This window comes from Danio rerio, chromosome 20, assembly GCF_049306965.1.
Source record: "Danio rerio strain Tuebingen ecotype United States chromosome 20, GRCz12tu, whole genome shotgun sequence".
NCBI classification, from domain to species: Eukaryota; Metazoa; Chordata; class Actinopteri; order Cypriniformes; family Danionidae; genus Danio; species Danio rerio.
Window position 1 is genome coordinate 35,390,239 of NC_133195.1, and position 12,280 is coordinate 35,402,518.

Here is a 12,280-nt window from a genome sequence, read left to right on the forward strand (position 1 = left end):
TCACTGTCATGTTCAAGAAACCAGTCTGAGATAATTCACGCGTTGACAAGGTGCATATCCCAGTGCATCTTGACCATGTCTACATGCCTAAATGCATTGAGTTGCTGCCATGTGATTGGCTGCTTAGAAATGTGTGTTAACGAGCAGTTAGACAGGTGTACCTAATAAAGTGGCCGGTGGTGAGTGTATACTGTATGTCACTTTTCGCACAGCTGATCAGTCCAGTTTTGCTTCAGAGCAGATTAACTGTTTAGCATTGTTATTATGGTAATGAAACCTGAAGAAAACCAACACACCTTCTTAAGCCCAAAAACTTTACTAAATTTGATTAAACTCTACACAAACTTACCAAAGCAAAAATCCAAGTCCATCGCAGAGAAGCTGCAGTAACATGGAATTTCATAACACAAACTAGTTTTTAGCACTGCTTTCTGTTCAATAGTGCCATCCAATACATTGCAGGGCAGCTTGAACAAAAAAAAATCTTACTTTGTCATGTCGTGATTGATTGTGCATGGTGAGAATTGCTCCATTGTCACCACACCATAAACTTGCTCTGTGTGAAAAAGCCTTTATATGAGCTGACTCTGTTTGTTGACATTGTTTGTTTGGATTAAAGGTATTTGCGTTTTCTAGTTGATTGTTTCCCTTTCTAAGACCTTAGTGTACCGCCAGAAGTTGTTTTTGCCTATGTATTTTTAAATGTTTTTTTCTCAAAGTTGCCAGTAGACATTGAATCTTTATTTTATAATTCTCCAAGGAACACCGTTTGAGTAAAGTCCCCATGAAATCAATATATATATATATATATATATATATATATATATATATATATATATATATATATATATATATATATATATATATATATATATATATATATAAGCACTTTGGTCAACATCTGTTGTTTTTAAATGTGCTCTATAAATAAAGCAAAAATATATATATCATATCATATATATATTAGATGTTAGTATCAGTATATTATTCTTAACGTTATGTATAAATCTAGTGTGCTTCAAAACTGACAACAGTCACATAAAGAGATGTAAACATCCAAAGCTTGCAGTTCCGTCTTGTCACTTGTTTGTCACTAAATGGATCCAATAAAAATGAATGTGACTATAGACTTTTAGTAATAAAGGTACAAAATCTGTCACTGGGGCAGTACCTTTTTTAAAAAGTGCTTTTTTTGTTACCAACAGCTAACTCCCAACTCCTTAAAGGTGCATATTAATACCTAAAACGTACAAATCTGTACCGTGTAGCACCATACATGTACAAAAGTGAACCTTAAAGGTACTAATGTGCAGCTGTAAAGTAAAAAAATGTACCTTTTGAAAAGACACCGACCCATTGACCACTTTTGTACCTTGATTTTATTGATTCATTTATTCATTCATTCGGCTTAGTCCTTTTATTCATCAGGGGTCAACACAACGGAATGAACCACCAACTTATCCAGCATATGTTTTACACAGTGGATGCCCTTCCACCGGCTGCTTATCACTGGGAAACACCCAAAAAAAAACTCATTCACACACATACACCATGGACAACGTAGTTCATTCAATTTACCTATAGTGCATATCTTTGGACTGTGGTGAGCACCCAGAGGAAACACACGCAAACAGGGGGAGAACATGCAAACTCCACATATAAATGCCAACTTGTGCAGCCGGGACTCGAACCAGCGACCTTCTTGCTGTGAGGCGACAGTGCTACTGCTAACCACTGAGCCCCCATGACCCCCACCTTTTTTTCTGAAAGTGTAATTCAGTTTCTCATCTTCTGACCGATCAAATGCTCTCTAGTATCTATCATGTCCCGCCCTCTTCAAGATGCTATTGATTTATCCACATGAGCTCAACCACGCTCAGTGGCAGAGCTGTAAAAAAAAGAGGAGCTACTCTATATCCCACCCTATCTTCATATTTCAGTTAAATTTAGTGACGCATACAACAAAAATTCACATTTCACAAGTACATCACAGGGCCTTTAAAATGTCTTTAATGTTCTGATGAAGAAGAAAAAAAATCACCTTGAATGGCCTGAGTGTGAGTAGAACAACAAGAAATTGTTTCTTTTTTTCAGCGTGGAGGCGATAGAAAGCTGATTACAATTTTGTTAAAAATGCTTTTAGAAGCTTTTTTTTTTTTGCTATAACAAATAGCTTAATGTTTTGCCAGAGCCATTTAAGGGACAGAATGTCTTGATTAAACTTCAATAACATGAAACTAGATTTCAACAGTCTTCATTTTGGGATAATCATTAATCCCAAAGTAATGTTTTTTGGAAAAAGGCAGCTTCAGAGATTAAGCACGCTTGAAATCTCTTGTGAAGGTCTCTTTCCCCCTTGACACCCACCCATCCACACACACGCAATGCAGTGGTGTGTGTATTAACAGACCCTCAGGCGCTGTGACAGAGTGAATAAATGGATACAAGCATTCTTTATTATCGAACCAAATAAGCCACTAGAGATTGACTGTGCTAAGGTGTGTTTGGTTACAAGGTTAGAAATACACCACAGTCTCACACACACACACACACACAGCTCTTCAGGGTCATGCAATATCAGCCCTTTTTACTCTGTGTGCTATGGTTTGTGTGAAAATACCGCCGCATGATAGATAAATAATTTTGTGTTGACCTTGTGCCGAGGCGTCGGAGATCCCAGCTGGATATCGTAGAGCTCCACACATTGTACTTTCAAATTCACACTCATTCCTGGCCGGAAAATGGACCTGAAATAAGACTTGATTGTGGAGTAATTGGGCAAAAAGTGGCTAATCTTTTCTTGTGGTCGACAGAGTGCCTTTTGCGAGCGCCGATACGAGCTCAGCAATTTTCTGAAGTGATTCTTGAGAGTATGATTACGATTGTGATATTGCTGGTTTGAAATTTCAGAAGATCCTGAAGGTCGTTTTTAGCTGATCCTCGACATGAACTCTCTTATTTTTATGTCTGTTAACAAGACCTTCCGTTCATCACCTGACCGTTTGTTATTATCATTGTTAGACACTCCACATTTCTGATTGCGTTACTCTCCTAGATTTTTATGAAATTGTTTCTGAGTGGTACTTTCGTATGCGCTTTTCTTCTAAATTTGGCCTTCAGCTCCATCTCTCCACCTCCTGTATTTAACTGAGATATTCAAATATGTCTCCTGTTGTGAAAACCCATACAGTAACATTTAAAAGAAAGTGTATTTGAAAATCAGCTACTGGATGCTGGCCAAAATGAAATTCAGGCCTCTTGTTTTGCTGACTCAACATATTGTCAATGATAGACTTCTGGGTTCTTCATAGTCAGAGGGAAGAGCTTGTTGATGCGTTCTTGTGACAAATTTAAAGGGTCTGTTAAATTAATCACATGCATGTTTTTTAAATGTTGTCAATTGTTTTGAATATTTATGTACTTTTTTGTTGTTGTTTAGGCTTATATTACTGTACTCAGCATATACAAGTGCACCCCACACAAATCTTTTCATATTTCTATAAATCTATCTATTCATATTTTTAATAGGATGCTATACAATATTTTATATGTGCATATATATTAGATTAGTTATGAGGCCAAATCTGGAACTTCTCTAACAAAATAACTTTCGATAACAGTCCAAAAGCTAGTACAGCCAAATGTATATGTTATAGAAAAATATTAAATATAAATTTTTAAAAGAGGAAAAATCAAGAGAAGCAAAAAAAAAAAAAAAAAAGGAAAAATTTAGATGAAATTTTGTAGGTTGTAATTTTTTTTTTGCAATATTTTGCTTGAATTTAATTGTATTATCTTTCGATTTCTAAATATGTTTGGTGACTAAAATATTATTTGAATAAATTTAGAGACAATTCAATTCAATTCACCTTTATTTGTATAGCGTCTTTACAAGGTAGATTGTGTCAAAGCAGCTTCACATAAAAGATCATAGTAAATTGAAACAATGAATTCAGTCCAGTTTTCAGAGTTTAAGTTCAGTTTAGTTTAGCTCAGTTCAGTGTGGTTTAATAATCACTACTGCGAATCCAAACACTGGAGAGCAATCCATCGATGCGCAGCTCTACAGATCCCGAACCATGCAAGCCAGTGGCGACAGCGGCAAGGAAAAAACTTTACCAATCTTCACCAATGCAGTCTAGGCGCCGGAGGCTTGAAGCTGGACCTCAGTGAAGACTGTTCTGTCCCTGGAGCGTCACAGGAATCAGTCTCATGCTCTCCACTCCTCTATGACCACCACCGCAGCTGCTCAGAATATGGCCTGGTCCAGGATATGGAAACCTTGGGATCATCTCGTCGCTGGTCTTGGATCGAATCGGTGGCGCTGCATAGTCTGAGGGCCTTGGGATGAGTATCCCCAGGTGGAAATAGAGAATAAAGAGAATAATTAGCGTAGCTGCTGTTCATAGTGTATAAAAACAAGATGCAGAAACCTGTGTGGAGCACATTCAAGTATCATACCGCTAAGTGATGCACTGAGTTTATGCTTTAGTAAAAAGATAGGTCTTTAATCTAGTTTTGAATTGGGAAGTACATCTGAGCCTCGGACATTATCAGGAAGGCTAGAGTTTAGGAGCCATAAATGAGAAGGCTCGACTTCCTTTACTCGAGTTTGCTATTCTAGGTACTACCAGAAGCCCTGAGTTTTGAGATCTTAAAGAGCGAGTTGGATTGTAGCGAGAAAGAAGGTTGGTTAGATAAACAGGAGCTGGATCGTTTAAAGCTAAAGAAACTCAAATCGGTTTTGAACAACAAAAGGATTAGTAAATGATGACAGATTTTTCATTCTTGGGAAAACTATCCCTTAAACAAGACATCGTCAGGAATGAAGTCATAAAATATATGAAAAGCTGTAATTAATAAAAGAAAAATACTATATGTGATTTAAAGCAGAACAATAGTTTACAAGGTTAAACATCAATATTCATTTGGGATTTTATTTTATTTATTAACTTAAATTTTTCAGTTTACAGTAGTTGCGCTTTGTTAAATGATAGTTTTCTGCTGATTATTTTCATGTTATGGTAAAAGTTCTATTCAGTATATACATTTTATTTGGTTTTGTGTAAGTGTAAACTTTCAATGAAATAAAACAATTAATTACAATGAATTTAAATGTGATTTATAATAAAATTATACGTAATTTTAATTTACTGTATGAAAAATCTTTATGAAAATACTGTATGAAAAGTCTTTAATTAATTATGAGATTTGCATTAAATTATGACAAAGGTGATTAAAACTACAGTATGTGAACGAAACAAAATGAAAAGGAGCATTAAACAACTGGATGGAACAATGGAATAATGGATACAATGGAACAATAAGCATCTTAATTAAAAGACCACTCAATATAAGAAATTATATTGCTTTTTAGGCCTCTGAAAGAAAAACTTTTCATCGTACTTTAGTATGACGATTTAAAATTATTCTTTTTTTTTGCGCACCTCAAAGCACTTTAACATTTCACATTTCAGAATTATAATTGTGTGTGTGTGTGTGTGTGTGTGTGTGTGTGTGTGTGTGTGTGTGTGTTGAATGTGACTCAAGAGAGTCAGTTTGTATTTGTCCTGAGCACATGTGAATTTTAATGTTGTAATTGTGAATGTACCTGTGTCTCTTATTCTGTCTTTTGCTGCTGTAGTAATTTCTCAAGGGGAGCCTGAGCGTCTCTCGGCCTGTAGAGCACAAGGGCAAATACGGATAAATATGATAAAATATGGATGAATGCTAATAAAGCACCGGCCAAGTGTGGCCCTCTCTAAAAGGATTATCTGGAAGGGCAGACATTATTACAGGGGCAGCTGCTGGTCTGCGGCCAGAGAAAAGCATGCAAACCTCTGCATCCAGATTACTCATCTCTGCCTTTTTTATTATAATAACAGGTTTACTGTAGTCACAGTGAAACATTTATCTTTTGAACAAGTTTGATAGGACATGTAATCCGACTGTCAGGGTATGATCTGACTTTATTGTAAGAGCTGCTGTTGACATCAATCTAGTATTCTGATATACTAACACAGTATAGATCAAGTATTGCTATATTCAGTAGTATAAACTACACTATCTGTCCGTCCGTCCGTCCGTCCGTCTGTCTGTCTGTCCATCCGTCTGCCATCCATCCCTTCATCCATCCATCCATCCATCCATCTATCCATCTATCCATCCGTCTTTCTATCTATCTGTCTATTCATCCATCATTTTATCTATCCATCTGTCTGTTTGTCCGTCCGTCCACATATCTATTTACCCACCTACCTACTAGTGAAACAAACGCTTTCAACTGCAACTTTGTTTGGAGGTTATTCCATGCAAAAAGTGCTGCATGCAGTATTTAAAAGCCTGTTTCCTATTTCAGTATACACCACTGATACAGACTCCAGAGACAGAAGGCTATAGTTACAGGCTATAGTTTTTTTTCTTACAAATATAAGTTTGGAGATATGAGGGTAGTTAACCCAGAATAGTTTTATAAACAAAGATATTCCAATGCTTGAGCCTACGAGTAGACAAAGCAGACCATCCTAACCCAGTGTACAACACACAATGATGAGTGAGAGATTTAATATTTGTTATAAACCTCAGTGCACCATGGTAAACAGTGTCTAAAGCACTCTGAGAAGATGCATGCATATTGTTAAAATTAAAGTTAATATTATTTATTACTACTACTATTACTACTACTATCAGATATGAGAAAACACAGTATTTTTATACAAATATTTAAAGAAATACAGCTATTAGAAAAAATGACTACTCAAATAATGTCCGTTTCTCTGAATTTGACATTTTTATTGAATTTTTTTCATTATTTTTATTCTTTAAACTAATGTACCGTATTCCAAATTTAAAATGATTATTTTAGCAAAAAAGACAATTTGTCAAAATAACATAAAGAAGCCACACTTCAGACATGTTTCTATTAACTTGTAGACAGCACAATGGCAATGCTTCACCTTAAAAGAGTTAAGAAATTATTATTTGCTTGAGCACGATGTTCGATCACAACAAATAATAAGAAATTTTTTTTGGCACAAAAAATAGCTCTTAATGACAAAACTAGGAGAAAACAAGCATTTCATGAGCTTGAGATATGGAATCACATTTACACAGAGGAGAAGAACAAATTTTATTTATATTTAAAAACTGATTTTGCTTTTTAACATTCACCAACATAGTCTATATATTGACACGATTCAGAGCTACTTTTGATTCATTCACGATGGATTCAAATTCCTCTTTTTTTTTTTTGGATTCTATTATAACTTCCATTTTATGAATGGAATCTTTGATTCAATCTGCATTTTCCGCATCACAGAATTCATAGGGCCCAATTAGGAATGGTATATTATTAGCGCTCAACCCCCTGGTGAAATGGCTTCCATCGCCCATCGGTCACTGTTTACAACCCTTTGTTATTCTTCTCCACAGTGTTTCCCAGGAGTTATCTCACTTACAGCACATTCAAAGACCAGCAACCACATCGATTTGGCTGTTAAATTAAAATGAGTAATGGAGGGGCCGGAAAAAGTAAAATCAAAGAAATTGTAGCTCTGTTTGTTTGTGCAATCGATTTAAGCAACCAGCTATTTTAAACATGCAATGCACTGTAATACGCTATTAAATGCTGCAATACTTGGCTGAATATTTCGCACAGAATTAACAGGGATTTGACTTTTTCCATTGGACGCACACTCTAATGTTTCCCCTTACAGGAAAACGTCTAATCAAAACCATCTGAGTAAAAGAGTTCACGATTCATTCAATTATAACCCAATCTCCTTATGCAGGATTGTTTCATAAATGCATCAATAAAACCACAAATGGCACTAACCAGTAAACCGGTTTAGAATATGGCACTTTTTTTAACTACATCTGAATGGAAAAACCTTATGTGCAATGAATGTTTTAAATGCTTCATTTTTCTTTTAAGACTATAAGGAAATGGCTCAAAGAATGCTGGAATTAGAATATTCTGGATTTGTTTGCTGAAAAGTCTTCTATTCTCCTCCTAGTCCAATTTCTATTCCAAACAAAAGCTCTATTGTTTGACGCAGCTGGATAATTTGAATCTTTCTCTCCGCCCCCATTATTATTATGATTAATTTTCTGCTGGTCAGTGGAAGCCATTCAGTGTTCCAATTTAACTTTTTGGTTTTCATGCTGCACATTTTGTTTTGACGCTGAGAGGAATGGAAATGGTTATTTGTGGTTATGATGAACTGGAATTTGAGAGACTTTCATATACAGAGCAGAGCTTGTCGGAGTTTGAAAGACTCTATTTGCAAATATTTGACATTTCGACTAAAGTTTTTGAAGAATAAGTACAGAATATGCACTGCTGCATTGTCACCACATTTCTTAGTTTGTGTACAAACTGGAAATTGACACATCGGTAACTCTTTAGATTAGGTCATAATTCATGCTATTAACTAATTATTATCTGCATAATATTAAGATATGAACTGTTCATTAGCTGTTATAAAGTATGATCTTATTCTGCATGTCCAATCCTCCTCAAAACCCAAACCCAACTTCTGCCTTACTAACAGTTAATAAACAGCTGATTGGTGGTTTACTAAGCTAGTAATATTAGTTAAAGGTTTGTTCATACCATGAATTGTGACCTAAACTAAAGTGTTACCGATGCGTCTTGTACTAAGTGAAGTTTATTTATAAACTAATTTCGAGAGGATTACGTGCTTATGATTGCTTGCAGCCGGCCCGGCATTATTCAATTTATGATTCACAAACCAGACAACTCCTAAGCTACCACATACCACAGTCATCTTCGTTTTGAAGAATCCCCCATTCCACCCCTACTCCTCCTCCTTTCCTAGATGGGTGGCACAGTGGCCCAGTGGTTAGCACTGTTGCCTCACAGCAAGAACATCTTTAGTTATAGTCATTACCAAGCCAGCCAACGTTTCTGCATGGCGTTTGCACGTTCTCCTCGAGCTCGCATGGGTTTCTCCCGGGCCCCCCGGTTTCCTCCCACCGCTCAAAAACATGCAACTTAAGTTAACTGACTAATCCAAATCGGCACCATAGCATACATGGTAAGTGGTTATCTCTTAAGAGCAATCCCTATCTGTTTATTAGCTACTACAGCACGAGTTCTACCTGAGCTCAAACTCCTCTCTCGCCTTGCAAAATGGGAGGGAGCCCCAGGCTCGAGGATCTTATAAGCTCAGGGCTCTCTCCTGGGACAGCATGCCAAACAAGCTTTATAATCAATTAAGTGCTTGTTGTCCTCAAAGTTCTATCTAACACTCAAGCATAAAAAAAATAAAATAAAAAAAACTGTGAATCAAGAAATATGGAGCCTGTTAATTAATGGATATATTTTTCAGCTAAAAACCAAAACTGTTTAGTTGACATCGCTCTTTAAATTATCTTCTGTTGTGTTCAGCAGAAAACAAAAAATGGAATGGCATAATTGTGAAATTTGATTGCAGAATTTTTTTGGTGGACTATACCTTTAATCATCACCAACAATAAGTTCTTTTTTTTTTTTTAAATCCTTGTGTCCCAATTGTCGTTTCTCTGGCATTGCATGTGCTTTTCGTGTTTATATGCTTAGCTAAACACAAAATAACATCATATATCAACTTTATTGTCCACTTATGGTGATTCTTTCGAATCGGGAACTATAATTAAGAACAAAAAGCTATGAAGGGGCTTTGGAGGATGCATTTCTTTTTCATTGGTTTTACGGTTTTAGTGTCCTCCAAATTCTATCCCTGTGAAACATTCTGTTGCGGTTGTCGACGTTTCTGGAAGATAAAGCACAGAACATAAAATGAGACATTATGACTGACTCAGTGCTGCAAGTGACTTCATCCCACAGGGGACATGCAGAGCTTTGCAGTGGAGAAGCTCTGTTTACATTGCATGTGTGGTGGTGTTTATGTGTTTAACATCCTGACCACTTTGGGTCATCTTTACTTTGAAGAAGCATTGCATCACCTCTCGGCTGAATATCAATCTGAATACCCACCCAGTGCTTGGGTCAGGAATGGCTGCCAAGAAATATTCCTTTGCCAAACAAAGCACTTGGTCTGATCTTTTATTCTGCTGACAAAGATGCCTGAGAAGCTCTAATGCACGACTCCTTCAATACCCTGATCTAGGGTCAATGAAAACATCCGTTCAAAATGTACTTGTGCTTGCTTTCATGTGTGAAACTGGACTCTGGTGACTGTAAAACATGCTGGAATTTGTATTTTAAAGTCTGCGTGTTGCTTAGGTTAAGATCTGTTCCTCTACATTTATGTTTAATAATTGTTGGACATTATAATCTTAACCTGAAATACAAAAGTTAATAAGCCATAGATTAAATAGCTATTGAATTTCATCCAGCGACATGGTGGCTCAGCGGTTAGCACTGTTGCCTCACAGCAAGAAGGTCGCTGGTTGGTATTTCTTTGTGGAGTTTGCATGTTCTCCCTGTGTTTTCGTGGGTTTCCTCCTGGTGCTCCAGTTTCGCCCATAGTAAGACCTGAGCTATAGGTGAACTGTATAGACTAAATTGTCTTTATGTGTGTGCATGTGAGAGTGTATGGGTGTTTCCCAGTACTGGGTTGCAGCTGGAAGGGCATCCACTGTGTAAAACATATAAGTTGGTGGTACATTCCACTTCTTGATAATAAAGGGACTAAGCCGAAGGTAAATGAATGATTGAATGAATTTCAACCTTTCTTTGCTACTTAGTTAACATCTAGTTGGGCCAGTATCCAAGGAATCTAGATTTTCATCTACCTCTTTAAGCTTTATGTTGGCCAGATGTTCCTGGCAGTAATATTTTATTATCATTTGATGCTGTTAAAGTTTTTAAACGTTCCATTACAGATTTATATATTCATAGTGTTTTTTATTTTAATTAGATTTCCATTCATCCAACCCACCCACACACCCACCCACTATTATTCAATTACAGTCTCAGAGCTTTTTGTGCTTAGTTTGTAGCTTACAGTTGGTTTGTTTTACTAGAAGTGACCATCTCATTAATTTAACTGTAATTGTTCAAAACTAAAGTAGTTCGGTTAAAGTAATGGGGAATGTGTAAAAGCACCCTCAAACTAAAAAACACTTGCTAAAATTAAACATTTATTGTTTGTTTTATATCATTTTTGTTAATGCTTTTATGGTTTTAGTCAGTTAAAGGTGCAGTAGGTGATCTGCTAACTGATTGCATTAATATCTTTCAAATGCAGTCCCTTCCCTGCCATCCAAAGCCATGCCTCCTGAAATCGCAGCATATTAAAGATGACAGAGACCCACTAGACCATGTCATTCGCTGGGTTTTATAGTACTTTATAATCCTATAATTCTGAACAAAAAGCGGTATTATATCTAGCACGTTTTCAGTTATGTAGTTAGCAAGCAAAACTTGTCATATTGTGCAATATTTCATGCATGCAAGGATTGCTGGACTCACTTTTTCATGTACTTTGTCCTAAAGCGACTACTGTATGCTTAGTGGTTGGCCGGCGGGGTGCAGGGATTACACTTGTTGCTAAGCCACACTTACATGCTATTTCAGAGTAAATATTCAGAGTAGCAGAGTAAAAAATATAGGGAAAACTAGTAGTATTATTACAATGATTCATTAGTTTGTTTTATAATAATTTATGCCATTTTTAATTTTTGTATTTTCTTTGTCCTTAAAATTGCTCTACAAAATACTGGTTCCAGGTTTCAATTTAATTCAATTATTTTATTTTTTGTTTTATTTTCATTCATTAATTCATTTTCTTTTCAGCTTAGTCCCTTTATTAATCCGGGGTCACCACAGCGGAATGAACTGCCAACTTATCCAGCATATTTTTACACAGCGGATGCCCTTCCAGCCGCAACCCATCTCTGGGAAACATCCACACACACTTATTCACACTCATACTACTACTGACAATTTAGCCTACCCAATTCACCTGAACCGCATGTCTTTGGACTGTGGGGGAAACCGGAGCACCCGGAGAAAACCCACGTGAACGCAGGGAGAACATGCAATCTCCACACAGAAACGCCAACTGACCCAGCCGAGGTTCGAATCAGCGACCTTCTTGCTGTGAGGCGACAGCACTACATACTGTGCCACTGCGTCGCATAGTTTTATTTTATTTGAATTAATTTATTTGTTTTCTTTTTGGCTTAGTCCCTTTATTAATCAGGGGTTGCCACAGCGCAATAAAGCCCCAACTTATCCAGCATATGTTTTACATAGCCAATGCCCTTTCAGCTGCAACCCATCACTGGGAAATTATTTAATTGAATTTAA

The 12,280-nt window shown here is 36.5% G+C and overlaps 1 protein-coding gene across 3 annotated transcripts in view; it reads left to right on the top strand.

The window, feature by feature from the left end:
• scml4 (Scm polycomb group protein like 4) overlaps positions 1-12,280 on the top strand; it is a 55,846-nt gene that overhangs the window by 3,022 nt on the left and 40,544 nt on the right. The window lies entirely within an intron of this gene.